The following is a 22,377-nucleotide window of genomic DNA, read 5'->3' on the forward strand; positions in this document are numbered from 1 at the left end:
TTGTATATTTTAGTGAAAATTTAATATAAACGCTAATGTAATTAGATTAAAGATTTTTTTTCCGCATAAATATTTTAAATCGGTTTTATTTTGTTTTTGATATGAAGCCCTAAATTGGCGTGATATCAATAATTTTGTATCCGTGGGCGTTTAGGACAAAATAGTAATATGTTTATATAATGGTTGCAATTATGTTTTAGTAAAGGTTTTTTAATATTCGATGCACTGAGTATGATATATAATGATGACAATATAGTTCAAAGAGTTAATCAGATAATTATAACCTCACCAGAAGTAAGTACAGAATCAGATAAGGATTTAGCTAATGAAGACAAAGGAAGAATTATGTATAATTTAACTGGTAAGAAGCACTCGACTATAACGGATTTATTAATATTTGCTTACGTATTTTTAGGGTGGCAGCTAAGGGTAGAAGCTGAAATAACGCTAACAAATAATGTACGAAGCGAAGTTCATGAACGTGAATTGAATGTATTACAATTGGAGGTACAACTGATAGTGGCAGAACCTTATACATTGGGAATAGTTTAGCCCGACAAATCTGGAAACCCGTATAGAGAGTAAATAAGTAATAAACTTCTACTAAAGAATTCTACTACATAGATTAGTGGTGATTTAGAGCCCATGGCTCGCTCGTTTACAGAGGCCGATTATTCCAAATATAACGACATGTCTGCTATTGAATTGTTTAAGTTGTTTTTTACCGATAATATGTTTAAACTACTCACTAAAGAAACTATAAATATGCTCAATTTAAAAATTAAATATATTTTGAAATAACACTATCAGAAATTCGTTGTTTTGTTGCTATTCTGATTTTGAGAGGTTACAACCATTTACAGCCAAAAAGGATGTACTGGGATATAAAAGAAGATGTTCTCAACAAATTGATGGCCAATGCTATGCGCAGAAACCGATTTATTTAAATTCAAAACTATATTCATATTGCCGACAATTTACAGAAGAGTTTAGATGATAAAGCTTGGAAGTTACGAGTGCTTATGAACGTGATCAAAGAAAGATGTTTATAGCATTTTCAACTAGTACGGAATCCTTGAATAACAAAATATAAGAAACATTATCTAAATTTAAAAAGTGCCTGACAGACTGTCAAAGAAGGAAACTCCATTAAAGTAGGACGACACATCTGTCTGTAGCCCCAAAAATATTCAATGCCAACGGATCCAAAGACCACCTTTCAGTAGCATGCGTTCTCCTTGTAGCAAACTTTTTCAAGTTCTATATACAATACAACCATTGGCATACAATAGGAATACTTGTGTAAAGAACTTAAACATTTTCTCCAAAAATTAGCAGAAATAGATTACATTCCCAAAAGCATAATAGTTTGTTTAAATCATATTCACTAATGTTAAAAAAACAAACATTAAAAATAAGTACAACCAAACTAGAGAAGAGCGATACATTTACTTTTAGAAGAAAACTGAGTATATCAGCTATAATGAACCTAACAACAACATGGTAAAATAGGTGACAAAAAAACGACATGGTAAATATACAGAGGCACTATACGTAAAATCAGATCTTACCTGTCTTTTCCATATTTTTATTTACTTTTTATGACTACAAGAAACCAGTTCACCAAATGTTTAGGCTTAGTTGAATATATATATGTTGTGGAATGAAATTTTGAAAGCCCCCATATTGTTTTTCCTTTTTTTCATTATTTGTTTTGCCATGCATTTTATAGAAGGTACAGATTTAAGCAAAAATCTTAAGTTTGGTTTGATCAACAAAGAAAACTTCGGATTCCTACTTTCTGGTTTTATTCTTGAATGTCGCTGTAACGTCTTTATTAAAGTTATTAAATTATTATTTCGCTTGACTAACAAGATTTAGTTTTACTTTTATAGCTTATGTACCTGTCGCTCTGATGAACCCTGGTAGGATAATATATGCATAACAGAAAATACGTAAAATCAAAATATTAACTTTCTTTTCCTTATTTTAAATTTTCTTTATGAGTAAAAGAAACCAGTTCACGAAAGCTTTTTACTTACATGAATAGATGTATTGTGGACTGCAATTTTTAGATTCCCCATGTTGTTCCTTTCATCTTTGCATCGTCTGTTTTGCCTTGCAACGTATAAAAGGTAGATATTTAATAAAAATTGGTAATAAGTGCTTAGCGGTAATAAGTGCTTTTATGCATACAAAGACCTAATGAAAAGTAAGTTACTGAATCGTGAGTCTAAGCTGAGAATCTACAAAACAGTAATTAGACCAGTGGTCACATATGGATGTGAAACGTGGACCCTCTCAACCACTGATGAAAATCAACTGAGAATATTTGAGCGCAAAATACTAAGGAAGATATTTGGACCAACCCAATGGAGCGATAGTTCGTGGAGAATTAAAATGAACCACGAGCTGGATGAACTAATGCAGAGCGCAGATATTGTCAGATTTGTAAAATCACAAAGACTAAACTGGCTTGGTCACCTAGAAAGAATGCCAGATAATCGAGCTGTAAAAGTAGCCCAGAGATGGAAGCCCCAAGGAAACAGAACAAGAGGAAGGCCCCGTAAAAGATGGATAGACGACGTAGAGAGGGATCTTAAAACCATGAACATCAGGCAGTGGCGAAGGAAAGTATCCGACAGGGCAGAATGGAAGAACATTGTTAAACAGGCCAAGACTCACAAAGGGTTGTAGCGCCATTAGAAGAAGAAGAAGAAGAAGAATTTAATAAAAATTTGAAGTTTGTTTTCGTCAACCAAGAAATCTTCGGATTCCTTCTTTCTTGTTTTATTTTCAGATGTCGCTGTACCATTTTATTAAATTTATTTTATTGTTACTTCTCTTAACGGAAAAAATTTGATTTCACTTTTAGAGTATTTATATCAGTTACACTAATGAATCATGGTAGGCTGAAATACATATAAGAGCGAATATACATTGGCACTATACGTAAAGTCAATTCTTAACTTTCTTTTCTTTATTTTTAACTACTCTTTATGAGTATCAGGCCGTTCACACGGCCATAATAAACGCAATGCAAAATTGTAAAATAGACAGCAGATATATTAACTTAATAAAAGAAACTATGAACCAAGCTACAGTTACATACTACCTAAATGAAAATGAACACACGAACCCTGTACCATTAAACAGGGGAGTCAAACAGGGAGATACTTTATCACCCAAACTGTTCACCTTAGTTTTGGAGGACGTTTTTAAAAACCTAAATTGGAAATATAAGGGAATAAACATCAATGGCCGCTACCTCAGTAATCTACGATTTGCAGATGACATAATCCTGATAGTTACTGACCTACAAGAAATGCAAACCATGCTTTTAGAACTACATACCGAATCTTCTAAAATAGGACTGAAAATGAATTTAAACAAAACAAAAGTCATGCACTCCGAAGACACCGTGACAATAATAAACGATAAAGTTATAGAAAAAGTTGAAGAATATATATACTTAGGACAAAAAATAATACTAAGTAGGGAAATTCAAACTGAAGAAATAAAAAGAAGAAGAAAGTTAGCTTGGGCAGCATTCGGTAAACTGAACTATATACTCAGAAATCAACAAATTCAATTACATCTTAGATCTAAAGTGTTTGATGCATGCATTATTTCGATATTAACTTATGCGGCACAAACATGGACAATCACAAAAAAGAATATGAATATACTTAGAGTCACTCAACACGCGATGGAAAGAGCAATGCTAGGTATTTCACTTAAGGACAAGAAAACAAACACATAGATAAGATAGAAAACCAAAGTCACCGATGTGGTGCAAAAATTATTAAAGTTGAAATGGGAATACGCTGGACATGTAGCTAGGAGCGATCTAAACAAATGGCACAGATCAATTTTAACCTGGAGACCATACCAACACAAAAGACCCAGAGGCAGACCTCCTATGAGATGGACAGATGATCTGAAAAGGACTGCCGGGAAAAATTGGCTATAAGTAGCGTATAATAAAAAACAATGGAAAGGAAGACTTGAAGAGGCTTATGTTTAGATGTGGACGTGAATGGCTAGACGAAGATGAGTATCAGAAATCAGTTCCCCAAAAGTTCTTACTTAGATGAGTAGATATAATGCGGAATACTGTTTTTAAATTCAACATGTCGTTCTTTTTATCGCCTGTTTGGCTTTGCAATTTGTAGAAGGCACAGATAAAAGCAAAAATCTGAAGTTTGGTTTCGTCAACCAAGTAATCTTGGGATTTCTACTTTCTCATTTTCTTTGAGAAGAATTTGAGAAAAACATTACCAAAACATCACTGTTATAAAGAAAAATAACAATTAATTGCCATCTCTGGATATGTTTATGTAACATATTATCTACGAGAAGCATTTATCAAGATATTCGATAACGTCATCCAGGAAGTCTTATTTTGCTAGTCATTATATTATACATTTTTGGCAGCAGATTAATGCACAATCATCGATAGGTGTTTAAATGTATATAAGCATTTATAAGACGAAAGTATTATAAGCATTTACAAGTTCACAGGCTAGCGTAGTTCTCAAAATAAAATCAAAAAAATTTCAAAAGGAATTTTGGTTTCACCTGTACTGTAGTTAATAAAGAACAAAGAACTCTGGTTATTATTTGCTTAAAAATATATAGTAGACAGCATAAAACATTAACATAAAGGACACTAATTTGAAAACGTTCCATACTCAGTCTGCAAACAAACTCATTTTTTCTAAACGAACTTTGTAAATGAAATAGCTTCAATTGTGGCTAACAAAGTTTTATTAATAGTCAGATATATAGAGCCTCATTTTATTAAGAAAGATTATAGAAACCATAGATTATAAAAATTATGTTTGGAGATAATTTTGCAACACAATTGCAGTACATATCTTTTTTAAATAATACTCTTCTCTGTCAAATTATTTATATATCTGAAAAGGTACAGTGGTCCACGTGATGTCACAAATTGTTTTCAATACAGCTTAACGAGGCAACATGTAGTAATAAATATGCTTATTTCATTGTCCGGTCTTTGTCAAGAAAAACTTTTTCTGCAAACCAGTAGAACTCAAAATAACAGCACTTTCATACTTTATAGAATAAAAAAATTGCGCTCTAATATTTACGGATGATGCTTGTTAAATACCGGAAAGACTCCAAAGTATAAAAGGACGTAAAAGAAAAATCTCAGTGCGTCCGGAAACATGATTCACATAGAAGTTACAACAAACACTTGATTCATATTACACATTTCCAACTATAAACAAGTTATTCCTCTCTTACTCGCCAAGAGACTCTTCCTCTCATTCGTTCACCAAGAAATCTTGGGATTTCTACTTTCTCGTTTTCTTCATGGAAGAATTTGAGAAAACCATTACCAAATCATCACTGTGATAAAGAAAAATAACGATTCATTGCCATCTCTGGATGTGTTCATGTAAAATATTTTTCACAAGCAGCAGATATTCGGTAATGTTATGCAGGAAGTCTTATTTCAGTCGAGTCTTCTATCGATATCGAACATATCGAGAAAGAGTATGTTATATGTTTTGTATTAATTGCTATTCGTTGTATTATATATTTGCGGCAGCAGATTTATGCCTAATTATCGATAAATATTTAAACGTATGTACGCATTTATAAGATGAAAGTCAAGCATAAACTAGTTCACAGGCGAGCGTGGTTCTGAAAATAAAATCAAGAAAATATTCTCAGGAATTTTGGTTTAACCTGTACTGTAGTAAATAAAGAACGAAGAACTTTGGGTATTACCAATTTGCTTTAAAAATTTTTGACAATGGACAGCAAATCACGATAATATAGACAGCATTTGGAAATGTTTTATACTCAGTCTGCCAACAAACTAAATTATTTTTTAACAAAATTTTGGAATGAAATAGTTTCAATTTTAGCGCACAAAATCTTATATATTTAAAATAGGCAGATGCATACTATTGATAAAGATTTTAGATACTACAAGTCAATAATATAGCTGAAAAGATACAGTGGTTGAAGTTAAGACACAAATCATTTTCAATACAGTTTAACGAGTCCATGTGTATTAAAGATGCTAATTTCATTGTCCGGTTTTGTACTAATTTATCAGAAGAATTATTTTTCTGCAAACCAGTAAAACTCAAAGAAACAGCACCCGCATTATTTGCTAAAATTATTTTTGAACAAGGCAAACATAGAATGGAAAAATTGTGCCCGAATATTTACCGATGAGTCTCGTTAAATATCCGAAAGATACGAAAGTATGACTTATCCACGACTGACACCACGTGTTCTGACGGTATTCGCCCTCTTATTTGCCAAGAGACTATTAAATATGATTTACTACATGAGCAATAGATGAGGCCAAAGAACTTTTAAATCAGCTCCACCTTTTCTCGCTAGAAGATGGATTGAAAATAAATATATCTAAAACCCAGATGATGACAAATCTTGTAGTCAGCGAAGATATATGCGTAGGAACAAGATCCATACACCAGGTAATGGCCTATAAATACCTAGGTCATGAGATTCGCATAGGAAAAAATAACCAAACCGTTGAGCTTCTCCGTCGTATAAGACTGACTTGGGCAGCCTTCAGCAAGCTGAACCATATTTTCAAATCGTCTGATATACCAATATGCCTTAAAAGGAAAACGTTTAATCAGTGTGTCTTGCCAGTGTTAACTTACGGTGCGGAAACGTTGACCATGACAAGGAGAACAGTTCAAAAGATCCGTGTGGGTCAAAGGGCGATGGAGCGTGCTATGTTGGGCGTTTCACTACGAGACAAGATCCCAAATCGCCAGCTACGACAAAGAACAGGAGTGACTGATGCGGTAGAGAGAGTAGAAACACTGAAATGGAACTGGGCAGGTCACGTGGCTGGAATGACAGATAATAGATGGACAAAGCGGATACTGGAATGGAGACCAAGAAATAATGCCTACCGAAGCAGAGGTCGTCCACCAACATGTTGGACTGACGATCTAAAACGTTGTCATAGGAATTGGATGTAAGAGGCACAAGATCGAAATAGATGGAAAATTATGAGGGAAATCTATGTCCAGCAGTGGATAAGCGAAGATTGAATGATGATAATGATGATTGTATGAGCAAGAATGATTGTCATTTTACAGGTTTAAACTGATCAGTCTGATTATATACACATTATAGGATGTTAATTTATAAGTTAATATATATTATGTTTTGTAACGTTATAGTTATTGTTGAGTTATTTACTGACTGTGTTATTTTTTATATGTTTTTTAGTGTCTAGTAAACTTTTGTTATCCAAAAACAAAGTATTTATTTATCAAAAGTAAAAATTAATTAAAATCCTTTGTAAAAGGTATATATTTAAAAACCCAAACGGGCTGTGTTAGACAAAACGTTTTCGGAATTCATCATTCCATCATCGGTGTCTAGGAGTACATGAATGTAGCCACTAAATTTATGGGTAAAAACCCGTTAACAAATAATTAGTTACATTGATTTGTTCGACATTATATCTTATAAATAATTAGGATGTTAAAGTTACCGTTGGATTAGGTAAAATGGCGACATATGACTCCACGTTGAAGTTGCAAGTCCTGAGACGGTGTCCTGAGACAGTAACCAGTACAGGGACATTTTTGACGTTAAAATGAAAAAAAATGAGCTGTTATAGCAGCAGATAAAACAGGTACCTAATGATAGTGTTTTTCCATTACTATAGAATGCGCGTTTTCACTTTGTTTAATAAGTATGTATTGTTACTTTTTATCTTTTGTAGGCTTCTGTACACGTAGTGTATAAAATGTGGTAAAGAATATGAAAATACGGGAAAAAACCAATTGAGCACCTTTAAAGTATTATTAAGTTATAATTGATGATTCTTCCTTGATGATTTTACAAAGAAGCAATCAGAAGGATAATCCACGAATTCTTTTTTTTTTTTTTAATGAAATAATCAGAATAGGTAAAGATCTGAGAGTTGTTAATAAAGATCTGGTTTTGCTTAATTTCAAAGAACTACGTTTTTTAAATTATTGAAATAATAAATTTCAAGTTTGAACGTCGTCAGCGAAATAGCATGGAAAAGGATGAAATTGTTTTGTGGGGGCGAGAACTTCTAATCAAAATAAAGTCCTACAGAGATGAAAATCGCAAAATTCATTACTTAAACGAGAGTTGAGCAATGTTTAGTTTATATATTAAAGAAAACTTATTTATTATAATGCTACTTCATTTAAAGTTCTTTGTTATGTATATCTTAGTTAATGAATATTTAATTTTAGAACATTTAAAAAAAAACATTAAATTTTATATCTGAAATTTTACTCCTGAAATCGGGAATTTTTCCGCACTTTATAAGGCCTTAAGTGCGGTACATGCAAAGTTACTATTTTATTACAAGTCAAGATGGTAATGACGTGAGAAATTTGTGCAACTTATTTATTGTCTGTATTTTCAAAGAAGAGAAAAAGAGACCGAAAGTTGAGAATTTTCGTGATATTGTATTTGTGATTAAATTGAGCTACTTAAGTAACGAAAAACTGTTTGAATCGTAATATTTTAATAAATAGTAGAGAGATATGGAGATAATTTTAAGCGTATAGTTTAGTGGTTTAGACATTGCGGTCAATGTACCTTACAAGGAATCTGCCTTTGACTCTTTATTTTTAGCATCTCAATGCCATTTCTTCGGCAGGCGTATCCAAAATAAACTAATGTCTGCTCTATTATTATGTGTCCTTATTTCTATCCTAAACCTTTAATTGATTTTCAGTTGTTCTAGAACTGACTAAGCTTTAGAAAATCTATTAAAAACAAAAAAGCCAAGTAAATAGTTTCAGTCAAATCTACTTGTTTAAACGATTTAAATTAGCATTTTAGTTTGAAAATAACCTTCTTTACCTAAAATTAATCATTATTTTTTGTGCAATTCTCTCCGCTTAAAAACTTAAAATATTTCATTAAATGTTGTTGAAATAAACTCTTCTACACAATAAAGGATTGACCAGAATTTATTGAAAAAATAAATGAAACTTCGATAAAATATTCGATATTTTTGTCCACTAGTGCATATAGAAAATTTTATCCTGCCTTGGCCATATATGCTGCTGTCTCGGATAAAAAGCAATACTTTATGGCCAGGAACTGCTGCAGGAAGAAAAACATTGATATTTCTTCTTATATAAAACGTGAGATTGTTGCAGAGTTAATTTTTTCTAATTGCTTGCAACAAATTAAATCGGATTAATAGGATAAATCTGATCGCTTCATCATCATCATTTTGGCTTTACAACCCTGTGTGGGTCCTAGCCTCCCCAAGAATTTTTCTCCAGTCGTCCCTATCCATCGCCTTCCTCCGCCAAGCACGTATTTCCATATTTCTCATGTCTTCATCGATGTTATCTAGGAATCTTTTTTTGGGTCTTCCTCTTCTTCTTTGACGAATAGGTCTATCAAGGAGCGTTTTTCTAGCTGGTTCGGTTTGCTCCATCCGCATTACATGGCCTACCCACCTCAGACATCCTATCTTAATGTGTTTTACGATATCTGGTTCCTGGTATATCCTATAGAGTTGATCTGATCGCTTAGAACACGACTTAATAAATGAACGATATATTACTGACAAATCAGTTATTTCGATAACACACACGTATGTGTAGTGATTGCCACTAATATTAGTTTTTGTATAAAACAAGAAAAGAATAAAACATGGGATCAGAATTGTCAAGAAATCAATACATACATCAGAGGGAAGCAATGTACAGAGGTATGGAATTTTATACAATCAGTAAAAAGTACAGGAAAAGACAAAGCACACATACACACCATAAAACCAAGACAATGTAAAGATCACTATAAAAGCTTGCTGACACAAGACAAGAATACATAGCGAACTCCCCAACACAGTCAGTACATATACAAGGAGAGGACGCGAGGGTAAAAATCGAAACAGTAAGGAAGGCTGTAATGATCCTAAAGAATGGTAAATCCGCTGGCCTTGAGGGAATCAATGCTGAAATGCTTAAGAATAAAACTCATAAACTATTTGAAAAATTTACTTATGTGATCAATCAGTGTCTAAATGGACACCCAGTACCAGAACAATGGAGAACGGCATACATGTCCTCAATACACAAAAAGGGGGACAAAAGGAATTGTAATAATTATAGAGGCATATCGGTAACCAGCAACCTGAGCAGACTTTATGGACGAATTGTGAGAAATATAATCGAGGAAGAATATAAGCACAATGAAGAGGAAGAACAAAGCGGGTTCCGTGCAGGAAGATCGTGCACCGATAACGTATTTTGTCTTAAACAAATAATAGCAAAAAGATCGGCTAAGAATCTAGAAACTCAAATTACTTTTGTAGACCTGCAAAAAGCATATGACAACATCCTATTATAAAAATTGTGGACAACGTTGAAAAGATCTAACATTAACCACACATTGATAAATGCTGTACAAGAACTATATAGAGACTCAAAGGCACAGATAAAAACAGAAAAATATCTAACGGAAAAATTCCTGTTTACAAAAGGCTTGCGACAGGGATGCTGTATCTCACCAACCTTATTCAAGATATATGTTGCAGCAGCATTGGAAAGATGGAAAAGAAAGGTGCATAGGATGCGTATAGAGCTTAGCAATTAATGTATATATACACAACAGTTTGCTGATGACGTGCAGTACATGCTTAGAAAACTGTTAGAAGCATATAACGACTGGGGAATAAATGTCAATACGACAAAAACCAAATATCTTTGTATTGGAAACGAGTCAGATCACATAGACCTCGAAAACGGACAACATATTTCCTGCTGTCAGAGCTATGACTACTTGGGTGTTGCCTTTGACAATACAGGAACTCATACACGGGAAACAGAAAAACAAATCACTCAAGCAAAGAAGGTCTTAGGATGTCTCAATGGTATACTATGGAGTAAAGAGATAACAAAAGGAAGAAAATTTAATATACATACATATATATATATATATATATATATATATATATATATATATATATATATATATGAGACCATGATTAAAACTAGTCTTCTTTATGGCGCTGAAACATGGAGAATTAGTGAAAAGGACAAAAAGCGAATAGAAGCAGTAGAGATGGATGTAATGAAAAGATCTTTAGGTATTTTCAGACGAGACCGAATCAGAATTGGTGTAATAAAACAACGTATGGGAATAGAAGGAAATATAACTCAAGATATAGAGAAGAAACAGTTAAGGTGGTATGTGCATGTTCAACGGATGCCAGCAACAAGACCCCCCAAAAAAGTAGTAGAATGGCAACCGATAGGTCGACGAAAAAGGGGAAGACCCAGATTAGAATGGCAACACGGCGTAAACAAGTCCATCAGCGAAATAAATTTAACAACAAACGACTGCGAAGATAGGAAGAGATGGTGTTTAGGTATCGGACAACGTCGAAAGACGTTCTCAACCGATGTATATATATTATTTATTACTAACGAGTACAACGAGTTGTTATGATTTCTCTTTACAATCCTTTCACATAAAATATATAATTTACAATTTTTTTTACGAAGATAGGTTTTTAAGATTATAGAGATTATTGCAAGGCACAAGTCTCGAATACAAGTATCTTGTTCGTCTTATTCTTACTAACTTGACCGAAAAGAATTAGAAATCGCAGCTTGATATTTTTCTCCAGATTTTTTTTCCTTTTTTTTTGCTATATGTGACGCATTTCTGACATGTTGGTCTATCTGAAATTTCTTTTCACATACAACCTGTAATAGATTTTTTTATACAAAATTACAATAGTTTAAATCAATTTTTTTGTAATCTTAAAAAAACGCATCAATAGGAGAAAGTCTATTCAAGTAACTGCACAATTATTGCATGACAGTCATTGATATTTCAGCAATAGGTGAAATATTTATATTATAATCAAATATAAATAATAAACACATATTGGTATTATATTAATATTTAATTAGATTATTCCCGTTTTAATCACGTTAATTTATGCAATCATTAAAATATTTCAAATAACATATATCAAATATAGAAAAGTATTAAATATTTAGTACTTAAAATTTTGCCACAAACTAAACAATAAACGTTGTATATATTCACAGATAGCTTTTTTAGAATTTAATCTAAGTATCGAAACAAGAAAACTCAAGTAACGGTTTTAGTTCACATTATTTTTCGATTTTATTTTATTTAGATTTATAATTTTTAAAGTTTTGGGTAAATTTTAGTTTCCAGAAATCTATTTAAAGATTAAAATATTTATTAGTTTTTCATATTTCTGGAAAAAAAATTATTTATTATAATCCCTTCCTTTAGAAAGTATGTACCCAGCAAATCCGTCGGCTATTGTTGTCGCATCCGCTGTCTCTGTACCTATATGGTTCTGATAAGGACAATAGGAATGATTTTGTAAATTACGTTTTTACCCCAAGGTAAAATTATATAGTTCTTAGTAATGGCCCCCCTCTCTACTAGAGATTTCTGTTATGCATTTTTAATGTATTTTTAGTAGTATCGAACGAAACTTAGTTCTGTAAACATGTATAGTAAGCAATAAATTGTTCTATGAAAATTGTCGTCGTATATTATTTTAATTTAACAAAATAATATTTTATAGCAAATAAATATCACGGTAAACTAATCGTGGGTCAATACAAGCTCAATTCATACCCCACGCAATAAACTTTTGAAAGTCCCTTTTATTACGGGATTATAATTGGTTTCCTGCTACAACAATCCCAATATTTGAAGAACTGTAAGTAGTATCTATAGGTACTATCAGTAAGAATTTAATACTGAAATATTAAAATAAAATGAACATTGGAATTTCCAGTTACATAGTCATACCATTATCTACAGTTAGATAATAGTAATTTACGTAACAAGTTCTAAAAGTGATATTTTACGAGACGAGTAGTAAGTTTCCAGGGCGAGCCGTAGGCGAGTCCTGGAATCCTGCGAGTCTCGTAATATTACTTTTGGATCGTGTTACGTACAATATTTTTTTCTGCAGCCGTTTTGTATGTTAAAAATAATAAATGGATAAACTTTAGTCATGAACTTTTATTAAACACTTTAAAGTTACTCTCGTGAATTCAACGTAAGAAAAATTTACTTATGAGTATTAATAATACAATTATAACAATTATTTACATTAAAATAGTTAGGAATATTAACAGAAGTGGCAGTATTGAAATTATTGTTAGACTTGTCAGTACTTTTACTATTATTTGAGACATTAACTTGGTTGCAGCCATTTTCAGTCCGTGAATTTATGTAAATTTTATTTCTTAAAGAATTTTCTACATATCCCTCTGCTACATTAGTTGATTTCCATTCTCCGTGTCTGTTCAAGTTGGTTATAGTACCACCACTATCAGCCAGTAAAGTAGCTGAGCTAATTCGTAGACAGTACCCGGTGTATTCTTTGGGATACGGTAATTTAAAAAATTCAGCAATAGTGCAGGCGATTTTTCTAAAAGAATGAACACTAATAGGTTTTATAGTACACCTTTCATTTTTGTAATATACAAATAATCTACGATGCGGTGTGTTTGCTTGACGTAATAACAAACATATTCTATATAAAGAAATGTTATTTTCTCCAATAACCACAAAGGTTCTTTCCATGTTCGTTTTAGAATTAGGAATTTTAATCAATAACATGATTATCTTATCTTCTATATCATCCTAACTCATTTTACAAAACTCCTCACGATGACAAGCGTCTGCCAAACCAATTATTGACCCTCCATCACTCGCACCTCAAAAAATTACACCATCACTCACGTTAGATTTTATCTAACATATGGATATAGGTCAAATAAATGAGTACTTTTTGGTTAAGTTTATTGGCGATTAACTGACAAAAAACGATAAACTTATATTTTTTTAAAACAACAAAACTGCAAAAAAACTACTAGGTAAACTAAAAAAATATAAACATTACCCTAGAACAAAACAAATAGGGGAATTTATTTTAAAAAAAATGTACGCATTACGCATAAAATTAGATTTCTTCCTCTTATACGCAGTGGTGGCAAGTAAAATTTGTAAAATTAGTGTGCTCTTTACATATCGGCAACTTAGAGTTAGTAAAATAATGTTGTGTAAACCTGTTCTTCCTTACAGGGCAAAAAGAACATCTTGGTTTTATAGTTGGAGTTTCCCCTTGAGAAACTGATGGCTTTTTCCGGTTATATTTCGGATCCTAAGTCTCAACTAAAAAGGCAGATTTGGGATATTGGGACGTCATTGAAGATGGGACATTAAAAGTTGCTTGCCAAGCTGCGCAATATAGCTTCTTCGAGATGTTACAATATTACTGTTATTGTTGTAAATTATTTGGCTGTTTATATTTGAAATATTTAGTAGGCTGCAAAAAACAGTAAACGGCCAGTGATTGCTAAATCGAGTCACCGAAAATTCTGCCTTCATTTTATCAACAACATCCACTCCGCCTTTTGTGAAGTTGTAATCAGTACTAATCTCTCGCTTCATGGTATGCTCTTTGATGTTTTCATCAATGAAACCATTGCTGTATAGTGTTGAAAGTAGTAGTACATTCTTATTTTTTTTTACACATATGATACAAGTACACACTTGTTTCCAGCGTCACCTAGCAGTTACCTATCGTTGCCCAGCAGTGATCGTTCAATAAAGATTTGTCTAAGGGTACAGAGGAAAAGTAATTATCCGCAGTTACATTTCGACCGGTTCCACTTATGGCTCGGATAAATCTTTTTACTACACTAGATGCATCGTTGAGTAGTTGATATGGTCCTTCTGGTTGTTTGACTGGGTAAATTTCGAGATTTTGTATTAAAAATATTCTAGCGCCAACCAAGGCATAAATCTTGATTCCGTATTTCGCTGGCTTATTGGCTATATACCGCGCCTAAATTTGCATCGAGTACGAAACGCTTCCAACATTTCATCGATGGTCACATAGAATCCAGAAGTGTATGCAGATAAACAGTTAGTGACAAACATTTCATATATTTCTCGAATAGTTGCAAGATTATAAACTGCCGAATTCTCTTGCCTCTTAGTGGCGTCGTCATACCTTACAGCTTGAATTAATTGGTGAAATCTTTTCTTGGACATAGTAATTTGTATATTTTACATTATTATTGATTATAGCATCCGAGAAAAGCAATTTCCAGCATTCTTTATGGTTTTGGCGCCTTTTGCGCCATCAATCACGTTTGTCAACCAGCAAGGTTTCCAAATTTGTACATTTGCTTTGGGATATATTCTTCAAATTTGATGAATTCATATTGTTGTATTCATCAAAAAATATATAATCAATTGTTTGCATATTAACGTTTTCCTTTACAGAATCATTAAATTAGTTCCGTGACAATTCTTGTTTTTCTTTGAGGTTAATCATTTCTGGTATATGTACTCTAACTCCACTGCACAAAGCAGTGCTTTTAATTGTATAATCAATAAATATGTCTGCTTTTAAAATATTTGTATTTGCTATATCACCTGTACTTACTGTAACATTTCCTTTATTCTTAACAACAGTTTGACATTTTTTGCTCCCGGAATTGACTCTTGTGGCAATGTTTTATTTCTTCCTTCTTAGTATCCTTCTTTTTACCTTTATTGTTTGCTCTTGAATCTTATCCCTTTTGTTTTTGTTCTAGTATTATTTTCTTTTGTTCTGCTTTTTCTTCAATTTTACGCCTCTCTGCATTTTGACGATCTGACAGGCAAAACCTTTCTGTTTGCTTTTTGCCTTTTCTATCTGAGGGTTTTCGCCAAAAAAAGAATTTTTTAATTGAGGTGTCAATTTCGTTATATTATGAGTTGTCTTAATTAACTGAAGGCAGATTATTGGATGTCAATTACATATCTAAAGTCATTGTATCTTCTGAAAGTTGCACTCGAAAATCCGAAAGTAAATTTTCTTCTCTTATTACAGGAATATTTTGGACGTTGCATATGATTTTATTGCCACCTACAGGGTTAATTGTAATATCTGAAGATTTATGGGTTTCTGTGATGATAGAGGTATCTTGTATGGCCTTTGTGATTCCACCTATATCGTGAGTCGTCTGAATCGTGAGTAGATCTATGGTTGTTGAAATAAATTAAATACATTTAAGAGCAATTTTGAATCTTTAGTTAATGTTTCGCAATGATCCGAACTTTGAAATTTTAATATTTTTGCGGCTCCCACTGTGTATACAAAATCTTCATAAAATATGATTTTGTCATAGAAATGTGTGATTAATACCTTTATTCGGGTCTTTGATCTTTTCTCAACATTTAGAATAGTCTATTGCTTCATTAATGACTGTGTTTAGTACCAATGCAAAATTCTCTTTGGTAACTAGCGAGTTCGAGTTTTTGCATCTAAACTTTAATACTGCCCGGTTTTAATTTGCCTTTAACGGTTTAAATGCAGCAACATCTGTAGGTTGTATCATTCTGGTCGCATTGGGATATAAGGACACTAAAAAAATTTGTAACTTTAAACATAATTCACTGGTTGGAATCATTAAGTAAGTTTTATGTTTATCAACGACCAAAATAACTGGAAATTTAGTGTTTTTTGCAACCAGATACTTATATAAGACATTTCCTGTGTAATCATAGATGTTTTCATTCTTCATCCATTCCGTATCGCTACAACCTATGTCAACCAATATCAGTGTCACCTTTACCATGCAAGTATTCTTGAACACCGGTAAACCATTTTTTTCAGACACAACTGAACTTGCTGCCGTTGCCGCTTTTGGAGTTCTCTCACTTAAATCCGGGTGTCACTTTAAAAACGATCGATACCAACCTCTTCCCGTCCGATTGTCAGTAAAAGGATTGGCACGTGGTTTTGAGTTAAGAAACCCATTAATCTTGTCTTGCCTATCTTCCACTTTTACTGCAAAACCTTTGTTTTGCATGTTATGATACTATTATTTAAGCGATTCTCTTCCTCCAAGCAAAGTATAGGATTGGGACCCAGTGTAACGAGTCCGTTATTTAAATAATCGTTTACCTTCTTTTTGTGACTGGAATCTTTAATTTAATTATAAATTGAATTCATTTTTGAAATATTCTTAAACCAAATATTTAAAACTCCAGTAAATTTTATTTTCGAAAGTTGGCATTAAATCCCGCCCTCTGTCTAAGACTCTGAAAGTACATCGTGGTGACAGCCGTAGCACCGTCAGATCGCCACTTGTTGCTGGAATCTCGTCGAGTGAACATCGTTTGTTCAAGGCGGCTGGGGAAGTGCCACTTTTTTTTCCCGAATTTGGTTTAAGTTTATTTTATGTGAAGAGCTGTTTATGTTAGAAGAAACCATTTGAGTTATTTTGTTGTTTTGTACGAGGATATTTTCAGTTGGATCACCCTAGCCGGTAAGATAACATTACAAATAAATTATAAGGAAAAATCCTTCATATCATCCGCCATTGTTAGTAAAATTCAGACCTATTTTAATTTCGTCTTTGATAGGTATTTCATATATTTTATACATGTTATATTTCACCTTATTTCATTAAGGAAAAGTTTTATACCTAAATAAATTATAAGTATTAGATTCTATATCTATCTCAAATTTTATTTCCTTTCAAGAGTTAAAGTAAAAAATCATGTATTTCAATTTCATACCGTTTAAACCGGCTAATATTTCTTTTTTTTTCCTATTCTATAATATATAAAGATCATGTTTTCCGTTAAAATTATCTATTTAATATATCCATACATTATAAAAACATTGTCACACCATTCGAAGGTCACTATTTACCGAAAACCATTAAGGTTTTTATTTCAATTAAGGTCACTTGCTGACATTTTTTGTATCGCCTTTCAAGATTGATAACCCTTGTGTTTTTCCTTACCTTTTGTATGTACAAAAATATGGAGTAACACAACTATTCCTTTTAGCCTACTCAAGAATCCAGTTACAAGTCAGGGGAAGAATTTTTTTTAGTTTTGGGGTTATCCTTACTTAGGACAAGGGGAAGAAGTTTCAAGTTGGTTTTTTATGGGAAATTAAGAAGAATTTTAAATTGAATTATTTGTCCAATAGTACCTGATCCAGGGAATACAGGTTTGGTATCTTGTTACCACCTGAGTCCAGTTCTCCACCGGATCATCTTCGAGGGAAACCTACGGAAACCTGCAGGAAGAACTGACTTATTTTTGTTTATCCTTCAATTACTTTAAATAACTTTTGCTATGTCCTCTTCAAGGTTTTAACTTTTGGCTCTATTTTTAATAAAAAAAACTATCCTTAATAATAAATATCTTCAATTTTTAAAAAAAAAACCTTAATCATTGTAACTTAATTTAATTATTCATTGTCTACCAAGGGATGAGGTTATAACTCTCCCTTGAATTTCTCTTTGTTAGGTTATTGTGTGCACACATATCCCGGAGAATTTTTACTTAAAAACCTAAACAATTTTTGAACGAAAACTAACTATTAGTGAGTAGTATATATTTATATTTATTATTTATACATTATTATTGGATATAATCTTTGTCACAATTTGAAATTTTAAGGGGTATATCAGGGGTAAATTGTTTTATAATTATATTCAGGGATTTTACTGTAAATATAGCTAAGTTAATTGTACATAAGAGGTGGTGGTTTAGTATATAAGCATTTAAAATAGTTTGTACCTAAGTTTGGTAATTATTAAAGGTGTGGTTAAAATTTAATATTTCAATTAGTACCTATCTTTCATATTTCAGCAATATAAGATATCTCGGAAGAAAACATTTAACTTCCTGGCGCCCAAGCATTCACTAGAGCAACTTTTACTTTTTATCTGTTTATTTCTTGGTGGTTTTCTTGTCATTAGTTCTTATATCTTACGGTCTCTGTAGGGCATGCAAATTGGCCGAATCCTTCTTTGAGTGTCAAGTGGTCGTTCTCCTACATAGTCGCTAGCCAACACTTAATTCTGCTATAATTTAAAATTCATATTTACTCTTTATTTATTTCTTCTACATAATTTATTTCTATCTAATCCCTTCCATCTTCTGTTATTCCACATATTAGTTCGTTGGTGTATCAAGGTACATTTTAGAGTTTACCCTTTTGCTACACTGGATAGCGTCACCCAGACTCACCTAGCACAATTTTTGCTACATTAACATATTTTTGTTACACCAGGGGAGATTTTTCATTAAATTTTTCGCTTGTTCGAAACTGCAGTGTTGCTCTTGGCACAATAAATTGTTCAACGGCTTTTCGTTGGTTCATGACATTTTAAGACCTAAAAAGTAGACTGAAGATCTTGTTTTGTATATTGTTTATGATACGTTTTATCTTTCCGGATATTTGGCATTTTTGATTGTAAAAATAAAAATCTTTTAATAGTAATAATGTAAGCTACAACACAAAAGTTTCAAATTTGATTCAGTATGCCCACATTGGCACTAATTTTATAACAACCGAAATAATTGTAATTTTATAAATACGAATCCGGACAAAAAATATATTCTTATTACACATTACAGTTATTGGCCACCCTGTGGTTTAATGCAACCACTGGCTATTACTTAAAAAATAAGAAATAATGCTTGAATTTATCTTATCTTGGACCCAACTATGCTAAAAAAAATTAACCGCCAAAAATTCATAAACTTACTATTATTAAAACCACTGATAATGTAAGATATACCCCACTAAGTTGCCATAGAACATTAATATACCCAGATATATAATACCGTTAGCCAAGATAACTCACCTCGTGAATAGTCTTCTTTGACAAATTCTTTCAAAAACTTTAGAACTGGATGCACCTGTTAAGCTTCGAACAGCACACGCCGTAGCAACTATGTAGATAATATTAACTGAGAGAGATGATAGCTGGACCAAATATATAGCAATGTGAAAATCTTAATATTTCGGATTTTTCTGAAAGTGGTCAATTACTAGTGACCGGTCAACAACTGTACCCCCTACCCTAACTACTTTCGGTATGAGTTGTGTAAAATGGTACTTTCTATTACCGAAAGTTTTGTTTTCGGGACGGCTGCAGAAAAATATTATTTAAAATCCGCAATTTGAAATAAATTGACGTATATGCATTTTATGCAATTTTTTCCATAAATATGCAAAATCCTGAGACGTTTGCATATAATATGCAATATATGTATTTTGCCTATTAGCATTAGTACTGATGGAAGAAAACTTATCAAACATGGGACTATTAACAATAGTGTATCTTCTGCTGTTAGTTCAGATGTATGTAATGCAGAATCTCTACAACATGGCTTAGAAAAATCCTTGTACCAAAAAAATCTAAAAGAAGTCATTTTCTTTGATGCCGTGAATGTTCCAAAAATGGAAAACGGGACAAACTTCGTGGCGCTGTAGAGGTTGTAAGAAAATTCCTCCGTTGTGTGTTGGTCAGTGTTTTATAAACTTTCATCCTTCTTAGCAATCTGTTATAATGTCTCGTATAATGTTATTTTAGTTTTCCTCATAACCTAATTAATCGAATTAATTATCTTTCAGTATTATGCACTTATTAAAAAATATATATATTAAATAAATAAATAAATAAATATATATTAAAAAATTATTTTGTGTTAAGCAAAAATTTAAATCTTTTGAGACCAATATAGGAGGTTTAATGCAAAACCGAATAAATCGACTAAAACCGATTTTTGGAAAAATAGGATTTTTCTGACACGCAAAAAGTAATATTTTTTTGTTTATCTTGTTCGCAAATACTGTTAGAGAAGTCATAATAAAACTTTTGCTACAATATAAATTTAAAAAAGTGATATTTAGTGCAAAATGAAATTTAAACAAAAGTGGATTTATTTGGTTTTGCTTGAAATAATTGGATTTATTTCATTTTGCTCACAACTTTATTAGCAAGAATTAACAAAAGTATTATTTTTATTAGTAATACAAAAAAAACATATAACATTTGATACACTAATAGCACATGTAACAGTGCATTTAAATATGAAGTGCAAACTCTTCTTCTAGACAGTCACGCTCATTTCTTAGCTCTTCTTCTTCCTCAGTATGTTCAACCACTTGATTATTTTCACATAAAAGATTCGTGTAGGAATGGCACTTCGCAGGTTGACATCGGATAGCAAAAAATTTTTTAAAGACTTTCCCTTTTTGTAAATTGAGCGCCTAAGTTCGGATTGGGCTTCAAATCGATAATGCTGAAAGCATGATATTAAAATTTTAATTTCTTTAGTTTTTTGAATCTGTGTCTTTTCCAGACAGATTCTTTTTAAGTCTGATATTCCAACAATCTTGTTAAGGTAATTTTGTAATTCCTTGATATCAAAAATTTTCCAGTCTTGTCCTAAGACTTTTGCACTTCCGACTTTTGCATAATGACCGATATATTCTTCTTTAGATATGATTGTTGGATTCTTTCTAAATATTTTGTCAAGTCGCCCAAAAACTCTATCTGCTGGCATAAAACTGTGACCTCTTACTGAATAGGTAACACAAACTTTTGTGATATTATCAGGAGAATACTTTAACAACCAAAACATTAATATATGAATCAAATGAGAATTTTTGTTCTGGCCCATACATCCATTGCAGAACAATCTAATTTGAGTTATATTATCCAGTTCCAAAGATTTTAGGTAATCGAACAAAGCAGATGACACTTCTGTAGCGCCTCTCCCAGCCTGATCTTCGGTCCAAATATAAAACGTTGGATTTTTGGAGTTTATACCAACACAACAAAAAAAAAATAGAGGCTTATTTGGTGTGAATAAAATGCATCCGAAATTGGCGTGCGTGGTATAGGTTGAACCTGCTGCAGGTCAAAGTAAAATGTCAGGGAATTTTCTGGCTCTTGTTTAGAAAGCTCGTAAAATGCTTTTGCTCTTTTTTATGAACTCGATATTCAGTCATATAATTGGTTCTCTCTTTTTCGTCTTTTTCCGACTTAATTAAATGCTTTAGACGCGTGCATTGGGAACAGGTATCAGAAGCTGGAGACGAAAATCCAATGTTAAATTTTGTTAGAAAAACCTTTCTAAACATATGGTAGCCAACTTGGTACTGACTTTCAGCCTGTTCATTATACATACGTTGTAACTTTCTAATACTAAAATGGGCAGGTAAATAGATTCTTCGAGTTTTTTTTTCGATTATAATGGCTTTCGACGCCACGCAATTTACCAACAAATTCGCATACTTTCTTCCTCTTGTCCAAACTTTTTGTTGAAGTATGGTCCCCTCCTCTTCGCTCTTTGGGACAGTCTTATGAGTCAACAATGTTACATAATGTAAACAATCTGTAGTTTTTAACACCGGTTGCTGCCATGAAAAAAGCCCTGCAGACTTTAATTACCCCTGTTGATCTTGTTTTCTTAATTTTTAAAAAGAAGTTTGCTGCCCTTGTTTTTTGTCGGGGA

The sequence above is a fragment of the Diabrotica undecimpunctata genome, chromosome 4 (assembly GCF_040954645.1).
Source record: "Diabrotica undecimpunctata isolate CICGRU chromosome 4, icDiaUnde3, whole genome shotgun sequence".
NCBI lineage: Eukaryota > Metazoa > Arthropoda > Insecta > Coleoptera > Chrysomelidae > Diabrotica > Diabrotica undecimpunctata.